Below are 15,895 nucleotides of genomic sequence, written 5' to 3' on the forward strand. Positions count from 1 at the left end.
TTTCGAAAGAAGCGACGTGAGTCCTCCGGACTAAATTTTAATTTTAATAATTTTCTTTTTTAGTGGCTTAAAATTGATAAGATTTTAGTAAAAAGTAAAGTTTCTTCTATTGTTTATTATAAAATGATACATGCTTTATTTTGCAGTAATTCCTAAATAAATCGCAAATGCTAATGACAAGCAAAATTTTTCATTAATCTCATTCGAGAGGTGATCCACGACAATTTCCCTTTTTTCGATTTCCTTGATCTAAGACCTCAAAAATTAAACAGAGTAAATGTCCTGTATATAAAAATAATTCTGGCAAATTTGAAAATTTATGGTTCATCCAGTCCAGAAGTAATGCAAAATGCACACGTACTTATTTTTGTAAAGTTTTTTTTTTCTTTTACCGGTATATTTTTCAGCTCTTGGAGTGTTAAAACGTGAGGCCAAAATATCATTGATTAGCTTAGTTTCTCTGTGTTTTATATAATTTGGAATAAACTAAACAGATTTCTTCGGTACTACAGAAACAAAAAATAAAAGCGGAAGAACTAAACTAATAATTACCTTATTTATTAACTGCGACATTGCAAAACTTCGTCCATTTCCAGGGAATTTGTCGGCGTCATCTCTTGACACGTTTGCGTACACGCAACTGAAAATATATAATTATTTTTATTTAGAGGTGATGAAATGAAGGTTGGCCATTAAGATGTTAGTCACCGCTTGTTCACCTGATGTTGCCTGTACCACACCTCCTCAAACTCCATCTTACTACTGTTATGATATGTCACTAACATGAAAACACCCGAAAAATGCTGGGTGACCAGCAGTGGTTAAATCCACTCGGCCATCACGGGATTTAGAGGAACCTCGCGATATCTCGAAGCAGGAACAAGCAAGATGTCGCTGGCACGAGCTATCCCAGGCTGATAAACAGAGTCTTGTATGTTTATCAGCTTGGAATCTATGGAGGGCTCGACGCGTGATCGATCCACGTCAAAAAAGTGTGGTAATTCGACGTAAACATTTTCAGGGCACTCTATTTGTGTGCAACCGGTCATAATATAAAATAATCTCATTTTAATGGATTGCTCGGAAACCGAAAATTATTCGTTGTTCCGAAAATCGTTATTTCGCGAACAACGGATTTCCCGCAAATCCATCTGTTATTCGAAAAAAAAATCCGTTAGCCCTTACACATAAGAAATACATGTAATTAAAATTATTCGTTATGTCGAGATTTCAGTTCTTTATTCTATAGAAACACGTATGTTTGTAACGTACGAGTACATTATGCCGTATATTATTGTATATTATGCCATACATGTGTACGACGAAGCTGACGAAAGCTGTACATACTGTAACCACATAAAAGAAAAATTACAACGCTCGTTAGCAGTTTTACTTCACGATTTGTTAAAAAAAGACAGAGTTCATCTTGTTTTCTTTCGATGCCGCTTTTCTGTATATTGAATACAAGACCGCTTGATAATATCATGTACAGCCTGTTCGTTTATGCTAAAAGCGTCAGATGTTTACGACTTGGAAATACTCGATGAACTCGCTAAATTTCGTCACAACACTGTATATATTTCAAATTTGACAAGTGCATCATCGACGTCTACAAATTTGTAGAAACAACAAAATATTACCTAAACATTGAAAAAAAACGCGAAGTTTACAATAGCTTTAAGAAAACAAAAACTTCGTTATTAGGAGTAACGAATCAGGTATAAGGAAATAAAATTAAATTGATTTGGCGTGACTTATAAAAAGGGTCCGTTATTTCAAAAAAATCCACTGAGCTGTAATCCGTTAAAGAGAGATTCTTCTGTACATACTTTCTTGCCATTAAAGACGAGACAATTATCTAATCTTTAAATAAATATGGCTACAAATATTTATTTTTCACTGGCGCGCGCTTCACTCCGCATTTACTGTCCAGCTTCCAACTGCTCTCGCTACAGGCACGCTGATTTCGGATGTTTTTCGTGCCACCACTAATGATGACTCACGTCATACGAGTTGGCATCTAAAATCGGTGTGATTGCAGCGAAAAGGCAGCAAGACCGTAAATGCACATTTTGTGTGATAATTGAAAAACGTAGAGAACACTACACATAGGCTTACATGGCATTTAATGTTCTGTAGATCAATGGCGTAAGTTCCTTTTGATTTGCAAAATGTAGTTCTTGGCATGATAAGTTATAACCAAAACTTTGCTGAAATTAAAAGTAATAATTTTTTAATTTCTGGTATGATTATCGTTACATTTAGCAAACAGCGTTTTTATGACGAAAGGATCGTTGACAAAAGACTTGGTATTAACAGATGGAAACGGTCTGTTATCGTTCGGACAGAGCGACTAAATGTGCTATTGCCACGTAAAATCTGAAAAAGCCCCGGCGTGCTTGTGCGCTGGCCCATTGACAAACACTTCGATAAATAGTTTGGCCAAAGGCGAATATTCGGCATTGGTCGAATAGCGTAGCCCGTAAAATAGCAAAAACTAAGCGGAAGTTTTGATTTGCTTATAAAAATCTGGATTTACAGAATGTGACACTTGCCGAATTAAGAAAGAAATTTAAAAAATTAGGGAACGAGGCATGCTCATTGCCAGTGGAGTGTAANGCATTTTATGAGTCTTTCAGCTCCTTTATACTAGTACGGTCGCAATTTTTTTGCCGCGTTATAGGGGATCTACTGTAGAGTATTGTTTGTTATCGTTTTAATATAACAAGCGTGAGCTGTATATTCGGCATTGGTCGAATAGCGTAGCCCGTAAAATAGCAAAAACTAAGCGGAAGTTTTGATTTGCTTATAAAAATCTGGATTTACAGAATGTGACACTTGCCGAATTAAGAAAGAAATTTAAAAAATTAGGGAACGAGGCATGCTCATTGCCAGTGGAGTGTAATGGGTTTGCAGACTGCCCTTTTTCCTCTATTCAGGATTATAAAACGTCGCAAATTTGGGCTACCATTGATGTTTATACTGTTTAATTATAAAAGAAGATATTTTTAAGCTTGAATTCTGTATTTATTGTATAAATAGAAAATCCAACTTGAAAATTGATTCGTGTATAATAAACAATGATAATTAATAATAATGCTTAAAATATTGATTAATAACGCGATAAATGGTGATCCAGCAATAGGTCAGAGGGTTCCTGGTATATACGTATACAGTTGACCCCCCTATAACGTACGTTCCTATAACGTAGCGAAAAAATTGTAGCAACTTTCGTATAACGTACCTCCTATAACGTCGTTTCGCGAGAAGATTGATAGAGTCTGGAGTCCAGAAGTAATGCAAAATGCACACGTACTTATTTTTGTAAAGTTTTTTTTTTCTTTTACCGGTATATTTTTCAGCTCTTGGAGTGTTAAAACGTGAGGCCAAAATATCATTGATTAGCTTAGTTTCTCTGTGTTTTATATAATTTGGAATAAACTAAACAGATTTTTCGTTGCTACAGAAACAAAAAATAAAAGCGGAAGAACTAAACTAATAATTACCTTTTTTATTAACTGCGACATTTGAAAACTTCGTCCATTTCCAGGGAATTTGTTGGCGTCATCTCTTGACACGTTTGCGTANGAAGACAAGCTTTGAACAACGGGTGTAGTCGAACGGTACACACTCGGTAAGTAATCCTATAATTTTTTGTTTATAGCATAGTTTATACGGATTACTCCCAATAAATTATACGTGTTTTGGAAATGTTGAGTGGAATTAGTCTAGAATCGATTAATTTTATAGAAAACCTTTCGAACAGCCTTAGTCCGAAAAGTTCCCACCTATCGGGCTGCGATTGGCTCATGTATTTAATCGTTCCTACAACGTAATTTTCGGTTAGCGTGGAACGTATCTAAGCGTTATAGGGGGGTCTACTGTAATATAATAATAAATTTTCACTGTATTATGTACTTCGTAAGATAGTGTATAAAAGCTATTTGATGAAAATTAAATTTTTAATAAATTTTTAAAACTTGCTACTTTATCCCTAAGATGACTCGAATTCAGTGGCGTAGCGAACATAACTGGCGCCCGGGGCACGACACTTTATTGGCGCCCCTCCCCCTCCAGAAAAATATATACAGTAGAGCGTCGTTCATCCGAAAGTCGGTTAAGCGAAACGTCGGTTATCCGAAAGCATTCCAGTCGGCAAATTTAAATTTTCACTAGTGCTATGGCGCTGCAATCTTTGGCTATATCTTAGGCTACTCCAATATCTTTTTCTTGGTGTGTGTGTTTTAACTGGCAGCACTGGCACTTTTGTGTGGTGTTTTTCTGAGGACTATGTTGTGCTGAATCGAACGTTTTTGATACTACATCAACTTCTAAAGTATAATTTTTGGTTTTTATATTTTTCAATATATTTATTTTGTTTGTAGAAAATAAAAAAATAATTTTTAACGATGCAATAGCCACGATTGTTATTTTAGAAAGTTTTTATTAGGCTTAACATCGACGAAAATTCAACGCGAAGGGACACGCAACAGAGAAAAAGTTCAATATGGGTTAGGTTAATACAGTGTATTTTTTCGTACATAATCGGTTATCCGAAGAATTTCAGTCCCCAGTTGATTCGGATAAACGACGCTCTACCGTGCCTTCGGCGAAAACATACAGTATAACAAACATGTTATTTGCTAGCTCTGAGGAAGACACGAGTGGTGTCCACACGTCGGCTTTGTAAATAAATGATTTTTTGACTTAGAACTGGATTATTTTTATCCACATCTATAGTAATAGTTTTGCCCTCGAATTAATAATACTTCGAGGTCGAAGGGCATATGATATAATAAAAGACTATACAGTCGACCCCCTATAACGCGGTAGATACGTTCCACTTTATACGAATTTCGCGTTGTAGGAATCCTTAAATACATGAGCCAATCACAGCCCGACACGTGTGCAGTTTACGGACTACGGCTGTTTGAATGGTTTTCTTCCATAAAATTAGTCGATTCTAGGCTAATTTCACTCAACATTTCCAAAATACGTATATTTTTTTGGCGAATAATCCGTATAAACTATGCTATAAACAAAAAATTGTAGGAATACTTACCGAGTGCGCACCGTTCGACGACGTCATTGCTTAAGCTTGTTTTCGTCGCCGAGCAGCGCATCGAACAGCGGGCGATGGTTTTCTGATAAGTTATTTTTCTGCGAAAAATTCGCTGAACTTTGGAGACATCATTAATAGAAATAATTTTCATGGCCGTTGAAGAAGAAATGTTTTTTTCATAAGAAATGTATAAAATTACAGTACTGTATTAGACTTAATTTATATACTGTACAGACGATAGTAAACTCGACTTACCCACCTAAACTCTCCATAGCCTGTAAGTAGTTCGGCTGCTTGTCCACTATTGGTGCAGATTTGACCAATCCGAGTCGGCGATGATGTTTTACCGCATTTTATGAGTCTTTCAGCTCCTTTATACTAGTACGGTCGCAATTTTTTTGCCGCGTTATAGGGGATCTACTGTAGAGTATTGTTTGTTATCGTTTTAATATAACAAGCGTGAGCTGTATGTGCATTTCGTTTAAAAAAATAAAAATATATCATTATTTTAGAAAAATAAAGTGTTCCGAAAGAAACGACGTTTTGTATACATATATATTTGATTAAGTTACTGCAAATATTATTTATAACATATTTTACCTCGTATCACACAATTCAAAAAAGGAAATAATTAATTATGTTACAATAACTATTCATTTAAATTATATTTCCCAGAAATCGATCAAAATAAAAACTGAAATTTTTCCGGAAAATCTTGTTTGTCTTGTTTGTCTTGGAGACCATTTGGCGCCTTTCGGCAAGTGACGGCCGGGACATGATAGACTCCCTTGCCCCCTCGCTATGCTAGTGGTTGACTTGTATTATGATGACCTTCCCAGTCCCAAACTTCTCATAGGCAAAATATTTCTATGGAAGAACTGGATAGGAAAAACGCAGAGATGAGTTGTAGCATCCGAGAAGAAAGCAATTAGATATGTTGTAGGCAATCGAAGGTTTTCTTGAAGACGTGAAAGCTTCATTTTGTAATGTACACATCGAGTTGTTTCTTAATCCACTAAACTTTCCCTAATAACTATTTGTTGAAACGCCTGATAAGACAACAAGAACAAAGGTAAAACTTTCAGAAAAGTACACAAGTTTAAGTATTTCAATGATGCTTTTACAGTTTTTGGCTTTTGTTTTGGGTATCGCTCTTGTCGTCCTATACCGAATATTGGCAACGCGTATCATTATTAATAAATAATACTGTTTATAATTATGAAAAAACATTATTAAAGTGTGCAATAAAAGTTTATTATAAAAAATGCATTATACTAATATTGCGGTATTAACAGGTGACAAACTGTAGTTAAGGACAACAACAAAAAAAAAAAATACTAAATAATGTCAATTGTTAATGTTTGACTAGAATATTGACAAGACCTTTTAGCCTTTTATACAAAGGCTAGGTAATTACTACGGGTGTGCTGAAATCTGATCTGTAAAACGCACTAACGAGTAAGTGTACCTCATACAGTTTTATCACACAAAAGTCTACTTTTACTTCTTAAAACATATCAATTAGAAAGCGTCGTATACACTGGCTCACACCAGTAATTTCGTAATCCTTTTCATCAAAATGTCTGACACTGATTCCAGTATATTCTTTGATTTTCTTTCCGGTTTTCATCTTAACTTCCCTTTTTTTCTTATTGGGACATATGAAAATTTGTGAATTTGAAACCTCCTCATGTTTTATTATCGGCATTACACTGAGGTTCACAACAATTAAATCGGCATTTTAATAAAATTTAAATACGTAAGAAAACAATTTGAAGGGACGTAAACACAATACGACAGACGAAACGAAAAGCAGCCTATCCATATGCCAGATATTAGCGCCGCGACTATGCTTTGAAAAGTGCACCCCCTATTAAAGTTAAGAAAGTAAGGATAACTAAGAATTTTAAGAAAAAAATTATTGTTATTATTTTTTGAGGGGGAAGCCGAGTGGATAAAGAAACAATAAACTTTTAAGTCGTGCCGGCAGACTTCAATAGTTAAAAGATACAGTTAAATTAATTATCCTTCCGTTTTCTTTATCAGTATTTAAAGCTCGAATCCAGTCTGGAACATTTTCATTTATTTTTCTCCGTTTTGGTTAAGTCTCTTTTAGTTATCGCCTACAAATACAATTAAAGGAGCTGTCTTAGTGAACTCAAACGGACTCAAGATGGTGAGACCCAAGTAGATAAAGAAAGGGCCCGACATGCCATAAGCAGATCCGAGAAAGTCATTTGATATCAAATCCGCAATTACGAATAGTATTGATGATCATATGTACTCAAAGCACGATAAATTATTTGAAAAAATACAAATAGCATCTATGTCACCACACTGTTTACTTTTGTTAAAGTGTTAAGTCAAACGAAAGAAGTATTAGAACCGATTAATGTACCGTCCATTATTAACATAGAAATTACAATTTTTATTTAATACTAGCTGCAAGGACCCGCTTCGCTGGGTTTTTATTTGTGTGTAATATAGTTTTTTTATATATACGTGTATAAAAGACTGTTTTTTTGAGTAATCTAGAATCTAGCTGCAAGGACCCGCTTCGCTGGGCAAAAAGTAACAATAGTGAAGATTAAGATAATTATATTATAGCCAATCTTACCCGTTTTCATAGAATGCAAGAATTAGGTCCCCGTTTCCAGACTAATTAGAGACATGGTCTCGATTCTATTTCTGAACGTCTCCTGTTCACGTCAACTCAAACGAACTATTTTCAACGTTTCTGGAACGTTTACAATCGTTCTATAATCGAAGCAATATTCGAATTTTATGTTCAAATTCAAATTCGAATATTGTTCGAATTAAATTCGAACAAATTCGAACATAACATTCGAAATAGAAAACCACTTTCAACTACTTTCAGCCTCATATCTCCCGCACCCTTATAGCTATCGAGACGCAACCCCCATAGTGCACGAATGGAGACTTGGGGCTACCACCACATACAAACACCATTCACGTGCGATGTGTAGTTTTGGCGGAAAAGTGAAATATAGGGACACACACGTTCATTTATATATATATAGATATAGATTAAGTTAAAAACAATACTTACGAATGTTGTAGCAATTCTTATGACATTTCTTTGATTCTCCAATTCTGCAAAATATTGAAAAATTTGTATTAAAAATACTGTACATAACTTAAAAGAAATTCTCACCGAAAGTTATAAACTTTATTGCTAAAGTTTTTCGTCCTTTCATAAAAAGTATTCCTATAGCAATTATTGCATCTATTGGAATGAATCTGTAATTCGGATCTTCCTCACGTCAGGTCCCCAAATTTACTATTTACGACAGAAACTTTACGCGAAATTATATAAAGTATCAGTGGTACTGTCTACGTGGGAGTATGGTAAATTATCCAGCTAACCCGACTTAACTTAAGCAATAATTATTATAATCGAAGTATATTGAAGCAGACGCGGTGATAATATAATAAATAAAATCTATAAATGTGTTCGTATTAATTGTCATAGCAAAAAGCAAAACGTCTTTCGTTAGATTGGCAGTACTCACCCAAATTTGCATCTTCGGAAGCCATCACTAACGAAAGAGAAAAGAGAACAAGTTTGAGAAACATCTTTAGATGTGAACCGTACTTCGACGACACACGTAATGAAGAACAAAGGAGAGAAATCGTCCAAACGAGGAACTTAATCTTCACTTCGCGTGCCTTTAGCAAATATGCATAATTTAGTATCGTATTTGCAGACGTCACGAGAGGAGAGTGAAACGTAATTCTCTATTAAATTCAATTATCTGACTTTATGATCCGCTTTATAAAAAGCACCGCGCTATTGGATGTTTTTTAAGCAAAAACGTTTTTTTGCAGTTTAAGCTGAGAAGAAGCAGGAATTTGGCTTATAAAGACCCGTACTAATTATTCGAAATAATTTAGGTATAAAAAGTGCGTAATATAAGGCTAAATTTTAAAATTGTTTAAATACTTTATAAGCATAGAATTAAGCTCAAAATTATATACGAAAAATACTAACATTTGTAAAGCCGAGATGAATATTTTATGATTTAATCAAGACTGTGTACGGGGAGATTGGCCGCTTATCTATAAATTATATTATTATTGAAGTGGGAGTGCTCTGGCAATGGCTCAGCAAATTGGTCTAATTAAAGGGGTGGAACCAAAACTACTCGAGTTTCTAGGACATATACAGTACATAAATGTTTTTGTTTTTAATGGCGTTTAAAAATTAATACTAATTCCATAAAATAAATTAAATTTGGAACAAAAAACTTTAATTGCAGATATTAATTTATAGGCTCACAAGTATTGATTTTCATGATTTCAATTTAGTAATCTAATATATAATCGAGACGGGTTGATGATAATAATAATAATAATAAGCGCAGAGCCCAAACGGTTAGGAGTTGAAAGTTGAAATTTGGTACACAGTTAGGGTACGTTAGGAGAACGCACACTAACAAGGGATTTTTCGAAATTCCTTCCCACGGGGGAGAAGGACAGGATTGAGGCTTAACACTTCCATCAACAATAGAAGTGTTAAGTAACAGTGGAAGTGCTAAGTAACAATGTAAGTGCTAAGTAACAATGGAAATGTTAAGTAACAATGGAAATGTTAAGTAACAATGGAAGTGTTAAGTAACAATGGAAGTGTTAATTAAGTAACAATGGAAGTGCTAAGTAACAATGGAAGTGTTAAGTAACAATGGAAGTTTTAAGTAACAATGGAAGTGTCAACAATGGAAATGTTACGTAACAATGGAATTGTTAAGAGAAAGCGACGTGCAAGACGCAGATGCAGTTTTTTTCGTTTTTGCGGGAAATCGAACATATTTTTAGACCCATCTAAAAATTCTCTAATTAGTCTGGAAACAAGGGGACCCAATTCTTGCATTCTGTGAAAACGGGTAAGGTTGACTGTAACGTAATAATCTTTATCTTAGTTATCGTTACTTTTGCCCGAGCAACGCCGGGCTCACCTGCTGGTTAAATATATAAACGACAGTAAAGACGGCTAATCAAACGTAGCCGATGTTAAAATATTTAAAATATCTAAAAATTAAACACGTTAAAGATTACATAAAAGTTTGTGCAATTTGAGGTCCGAACGTTTAACTCTAGAAATCATATAAAAAATTTAAATTAATCTTTTAATTTTGTAATAATATTTAATTTTTTTAGTAAATTCAACAATACATATCCCGTATTCTTCTCTGGCTTGTTGCATTGTTGCACGGTGGGGAAATTGTTTGTTATTCTCAACGAATGTTAGTTCAATAGTTCAACCAAACACAAATAATGAGAAACAATGGTCAGTCGGCGCTTCATCGTATAACCTGCATTTCGAACAAGCACATACGTGTCTTAATTACGTGTTTCGACTTGGCCGTCCTTGAAGGCCACGCTTGGTCGTGATTCCTTTCGGCTGCACGCGCGTCATACCAATGTTTGCTTATTTTATAAAATCATTGACAAACACGGGGAATTGAGATTAGCGCTATTTTCCTGCTTTTACGACTCGATTAATTGACATAAAAATTTCATATTTTCCGTTGGACGTGTCGTGAATTAAAATATGATTTTCATAAATAGAATTTTCTTGCATCATACACCTAATGCAGACGATTAGGTCCTCTTGTATGATAAAAGAAAAATCGACTTCTTCTAGGTCAAATTACTGAATAAATCCTAAATCCAATATTCGCATTAAGCCAATTTTTTTAAAGAACCCATCACACAGTAACTTCGGACAAATAATTAAAACAGAGATTATTTACTTTTAAAAAATCAATATAAAGCCTTACAAAAAAAACAGCAATACAGACAAAATCCTTAATTATAAGTCGTACAGTCCTATTACAGTAAAAAGAAATATATTTATAACAGCAATAACTAAAATTTGGAACAGAACATCTAAGGCAGAAGAAAGAGAAAAACAAAAAAATGAACTAATAAATACCTTCATATTGAACGACTACCCAAGCAGATTACTAAAAAAGTGGATAAATGCATTTAAGAAAAACAGATTCAACGTTAAAAATAAGAATGAGAACACTGCATATACGTCGTTCCCCTATATTAAGGGAACATTTAAAAAATACAAAAAAATTTTCAGAAAGCATGGTGTTACACTAGCGACCAAATTAAAAAATAAAATTAAAAACAACATCAACACCAATAAGTTCAAAAATAACGAAATACTAAACCAAACAAATGTAATATATGAAATAAAATGTACTGTACTTGTAAGAACCCAGCAATATACATTGGCGAAACAGGAAGACAACTCGGTACCAGAATAAAAGAACATAAAGCAGCAATTAGACTTAATTATAATCAATACCGTGGACAAATCACTGTAAGGAATTTGGATGAACAATAAACGAAAAAAGTATAAAAATTATCCATAAAGAAAAAGATATTTATCTACGAAAATTCAAAGAGCACTTCGAAATCATTAATAAAAGCAAAACCATAAACCTAAATGATGGAATGGAGGTTGACGACGTGTGAGAGGAAATGGGAGGAGCTAAAGGGAAAGAAAACAAAGAGAGGGGAAAACGGTCTAAAATGCCTTAGGGGACATAACATCAACACTGGGAAAATGTCGATCTAAAACTTAAAACAGGTTAGTTAACCATTGTATAACTATTGTAGTAATTTACCGATGTAATAATTAAATTTACCAAATTTATAGAAATGTAAAAAACCTGAAGAGGGGTGCAAATTATAAGAAAATATTGCACCCGAAATGCATAGAAAATAAATAAAGAATACGAATAAAAGCTTTGTCTCTGATAAAATGCGGTCCAGGCAAAAAAAACGTAATATAAAGTAAACCGCATCATGGATATATACATATCTATTACTTATAGAGATTATTTATTTCATGATTAGATGTGGATTTCGAGTATTTTAACCCTCGTCTGCCCTTCCTTTTATAAATAATATTATAATACGACACACAACATTACAACGTGTTAAATTCTGAAATATATTATACGATTAAATTGACACATTAATAATCACAATAATTTTCCAGTTAGTTGTAGACTTTTGTTAATTATAGTTTTATCTTTTATAAAGTACACCTTTAATTGATAGGCGTATTCGTAACGACAAATACAATTGATGGTATTTAAAATATTCCCGGCTTACGTATAAATGGTTGTCAGCTGCCGTTCGTGTTCTGAATTTTGTCGATTTAAATTTATTTTGTAAAATATACGAATTCTTATAATTTATAAATATTTACAATTTATTTTTTTCAACTCTAATAATTTTAAAATTGATTTTTCAAATATTGCATCCCGCGTGATTGCAGCGTTTCGAGGAATTTGTGTAATTGTACAATTGCGCGCAAATGTTCTGTCATTTTTCACCTAGTTTAATAATATTTTGATAATTAATTGTGTAATAAAGTATATTTTGCACGAAACTTCCGCATGAGTTTTTCGAAGCAATTTTGTGCTTAATTTGGTCATTAAAATCCCATCTTATTAGTCAGGAGTAAGAAAGATTTCTCAGAACAGAAAGCGGAAAGCGGAAGTAAAAATAAAAAATAAAAAGAGGGAAGGAGTATATCACTCTTCTCATTTTTATCATTTTTCTGCGGTATTGAAAACCAAATCGTAGGGAAAATGTAATTTGGAAGCGTGAATTAAATCGATAAACTCAGAACTAAACTGCGTTTATTGCACGAATAAATAAATTAGAACACAAGCAACATACATAACGTCTTTGATTCTTAAGAGAAATTCATAATTAAATGTTTAACTTGCTCGATTATTTTCATGCATTTTCATACTTATAAGCATTTATGGGGTCTTAGAAATTCTCTATGACGAAATTCTCTTTCATTTAAAAGAACAGTGTTATTCTTTCGTCCTTTTTTTGAATACAATTTTAATTGTTTTTGTGACATTATACATTATAATCAATAAATACATTCAACAATGAAATAAAGCTTTAATTAATCAACACTTAAAAGTATTTATTTACAAAAAATTTTCACGCATTAAAAATAATTTATAAAACTTTGTTTTCTCTGTTTATGTAAAATACTGATTATGTTTACGATTATTTTTTCTCTCGCGAATTAAAGTAGAAACGGCGGTATAAGGAAACTCGTCGCAAAATATTTAAACAATTGATTTAAGCCCGTGCATCGACAGAACGAAGAGAGTTGCGGGGCGAGCCTCTTAATTCTATTACGGAATAATACACGTAATCATTACATTATTTGCTTAATTACGTACGATATAGCGACATAAACAGTTGCAATTACGACTATTTAGAAACAAAAATGAATCATAAGGTTATCCACAGATCGAAACCCCAGTATTTTACGTAAATTATACACACTCATCTAAATCTGCGTGATATAATTTATATGGAGAGCACCTACGTGTATAAAACAAGGAATAATTTAAAATATGCACATTACCACAAACATTTAACTCAAAATAAACCTAGAGAAATAAAGACGGCACTTTCGATTTGCTGGAGTACGAAGTAACACTTAGGGGAGATCGGGGCAAGATCGGCATGTTAAGCTTTACTTAAATTTTATGTAATAAATACTGCTGTAAACTGAAAAAAAAGCTTTGCATATTGTCTATTGGAATGTTACCTTACTATAGAACTGGTTAAAATCAGTTTGGAAATAAAAATAATTAAAATAATTACAACTTTACAAGAAGAGAGAAATTGACGAAGTTGCCCCGGGTATAGGGGCAAGATCGGCAACTTCTCTCTTTTTGTAAAGTTGTAATTATTTTAATTATTTTTATTAAAGTTGCCCCTGGTATAGGGGCAACAGTAATGGGGCAAGATAGGCACGTATATAAAATTATGTTATTAACAATGTATAAGTTGGAATTCACTATTAAAACAAAGAAATACAAATCCAACACCCATTTAATATTATTACAACGAAATGCAAGTTCAAAGACATATATACATGAATAACAAATGCAAACATGTTTTCATTTATCATCTGTTTGATTTTTATCCTTTGCTTCTAATGTGGCTTTATGTTGCCGATCTTACCCCGCTAGTCATGATTTCGAAACATTAAGTACAACCCCGAGAACAGAATGCCAAGCCATGATCTGGCCACGTGAATAAGTTGAAGTTACATCCTTCTAACAGGAAAAGTAGCTTTCGTTATCATGGAATTATAACAAAACCTGCCAATTCAATATAAATGGAAAAAAAATATTATATGGAATTGAACGAAAATGAAAATTTGCTTGATAATTCAACTACGCTTGTTGGAGAACAATAAAAACACTACACTCAACAAGCCACCAATAAAACTCAACTGCCTAACCTATAACCAAAGTCTCCTTTTAATTTGTTTTTTAAAAAAAGCGCTTGACAAACTTGCCCCGCATGCCGAAGTTGCCCCGATCTCCCCTATGTAATTGGCAGACTATAGATTACGTGTTTCTCGTAGATTACATGAGCAGATGGACAGTGATTATGGCTAGCAATGTCTGATTTTTCGATGATTGTTCTTTTGTATACAAGCATGTAAATGTTAGCATTGTATAGATCGGGATGCAAAGGTGGTTCGTATCAGGTGGACCACAGTTTTACGTCTATACCGAAGTACGCGATCCTAACACATTAGTGAACGATTGCCTATTCGATCGATTATGAATAGTCACGTGGTATGCCTTTCCATCGATGTTTGCCCTAGTATAAGTACATTTCTTGTATATATTATATACTTCGTTAGTTAAATGATGTTTGAACGGTATTCGTTTGTTTCCAACAAAAACAAGATGAATTTTACAAGCTTGGCTAGAGAAAACACAAACAGAGAAAGGCAAGCACTTGGCGTTAGAATGAGCTACGCATGAGATGCAAGAGCGCCGTATCAAGAAGAATTTCTTTCAGACGACATTTTATGCTAAACTGGTTCCTATTTAGATGTCAGACACGCAAAAAAAATCCCCGAAAATCTGCACACGTACAGTCGGTTGGAGAGGTTCGAAACGGCGACCGAGTCCCAGTGGTGACGTTGACAAATTTATATTCACTTTATACTTCAAAGGCTAAAAAATATTATTAAAGAATTTTAATATTTACAGCTAGAGTTTATAGTCTATTCATAAGAACATTTTATGCATATTCCTTACTGTCATTTAGTGGAAGGCGAAGGGTCTCGCACATTGTACGCAATACCACAAGAAACCGAAACTTCTTTAATGTACTTTACTAGATAATCGGATTTACCGTGTTTCTCGGAATCTGTTTTCTATAAAATAAATATTTCGATATTATAAATCATTTATTACAATAAAAATATTTTGATGATATAAAACCGTGCTTTACAATTTGTTTATGCTTCTAACACAATAAAGTGCTATAAATTAAGACACTTGGCGGGTTTTCTCATCTTTATTTAGTTGATACGTGTGAAAATTTTACACGTATCGGGCTCTTAAGCCCCTCTTCAGCCAACTAAAACATTAAAAAAGTATACATTAAACAGTAAATATTACACACAGAAAAGTGGAATTAGTATGGGATCCGTAATAGGACCGAAACTAGCAGAGATCATGATAGATATAGACAAAGAAATAAGTGACATATCTAATATATAATCGAGACGGGTTGATAATAATAATAATAATAATAATAATAATAATAATAACTCTCCCGTGGTCACCACCTGGTCGTGGTGGGAGAGCCCAGTAATTTTACAGATCCATAGGGCAATGCAGGCTGGAGCACAAGCTCCTGGTAGGGACACCCATGCCAGTAAGGTCTATGGGGAGAAATGAAGCTAAGAGTGACCACACACCCACATTCTGTGGAGATAAT

The 15,895-nt window shown here is 33.7% G+C and overlaps 1 long non-coding RNA gene across 1 annotated transcript; it reads right to left on the bottom strand.

Annotated features, from left to right (window-relative positions):
* Positions 1 to 583: 583 nt before the first annotated feature.
* LOC111622085 lies at positions 584 to 8,177 on the bottom strand. Its single transcript, XR_002756194.1, has 3 exons — positions 8,133 to 8,177; positions 2,119 to 2,210; positions 584 to 640 (listed from the first exon to the last, which is right to left on the bottom strand). It is a non-coding gene; the product is annotated as an uncharacterized LOC111622085 (long non-coding RNA).
* Positions 8,178 to 15,895: the final 7,718 nt, after the last annotated feature.

Source organism: Centruroides sculpturatus, unplaced genomic scaffold, assembly GCF_000671375.1.
Source record: "Centruroides sculpturatus isolate CEXI.00-Female unplaced genomic scaffold, Cexi_2.0 scaffold11, whole genome shotgun sequence".
NCBI lineage: Eukaryota > Metazoa > Arthropoda > Arachnida > Scorpiones > Buthidae > Centruroides > Centruroides sculpturatus.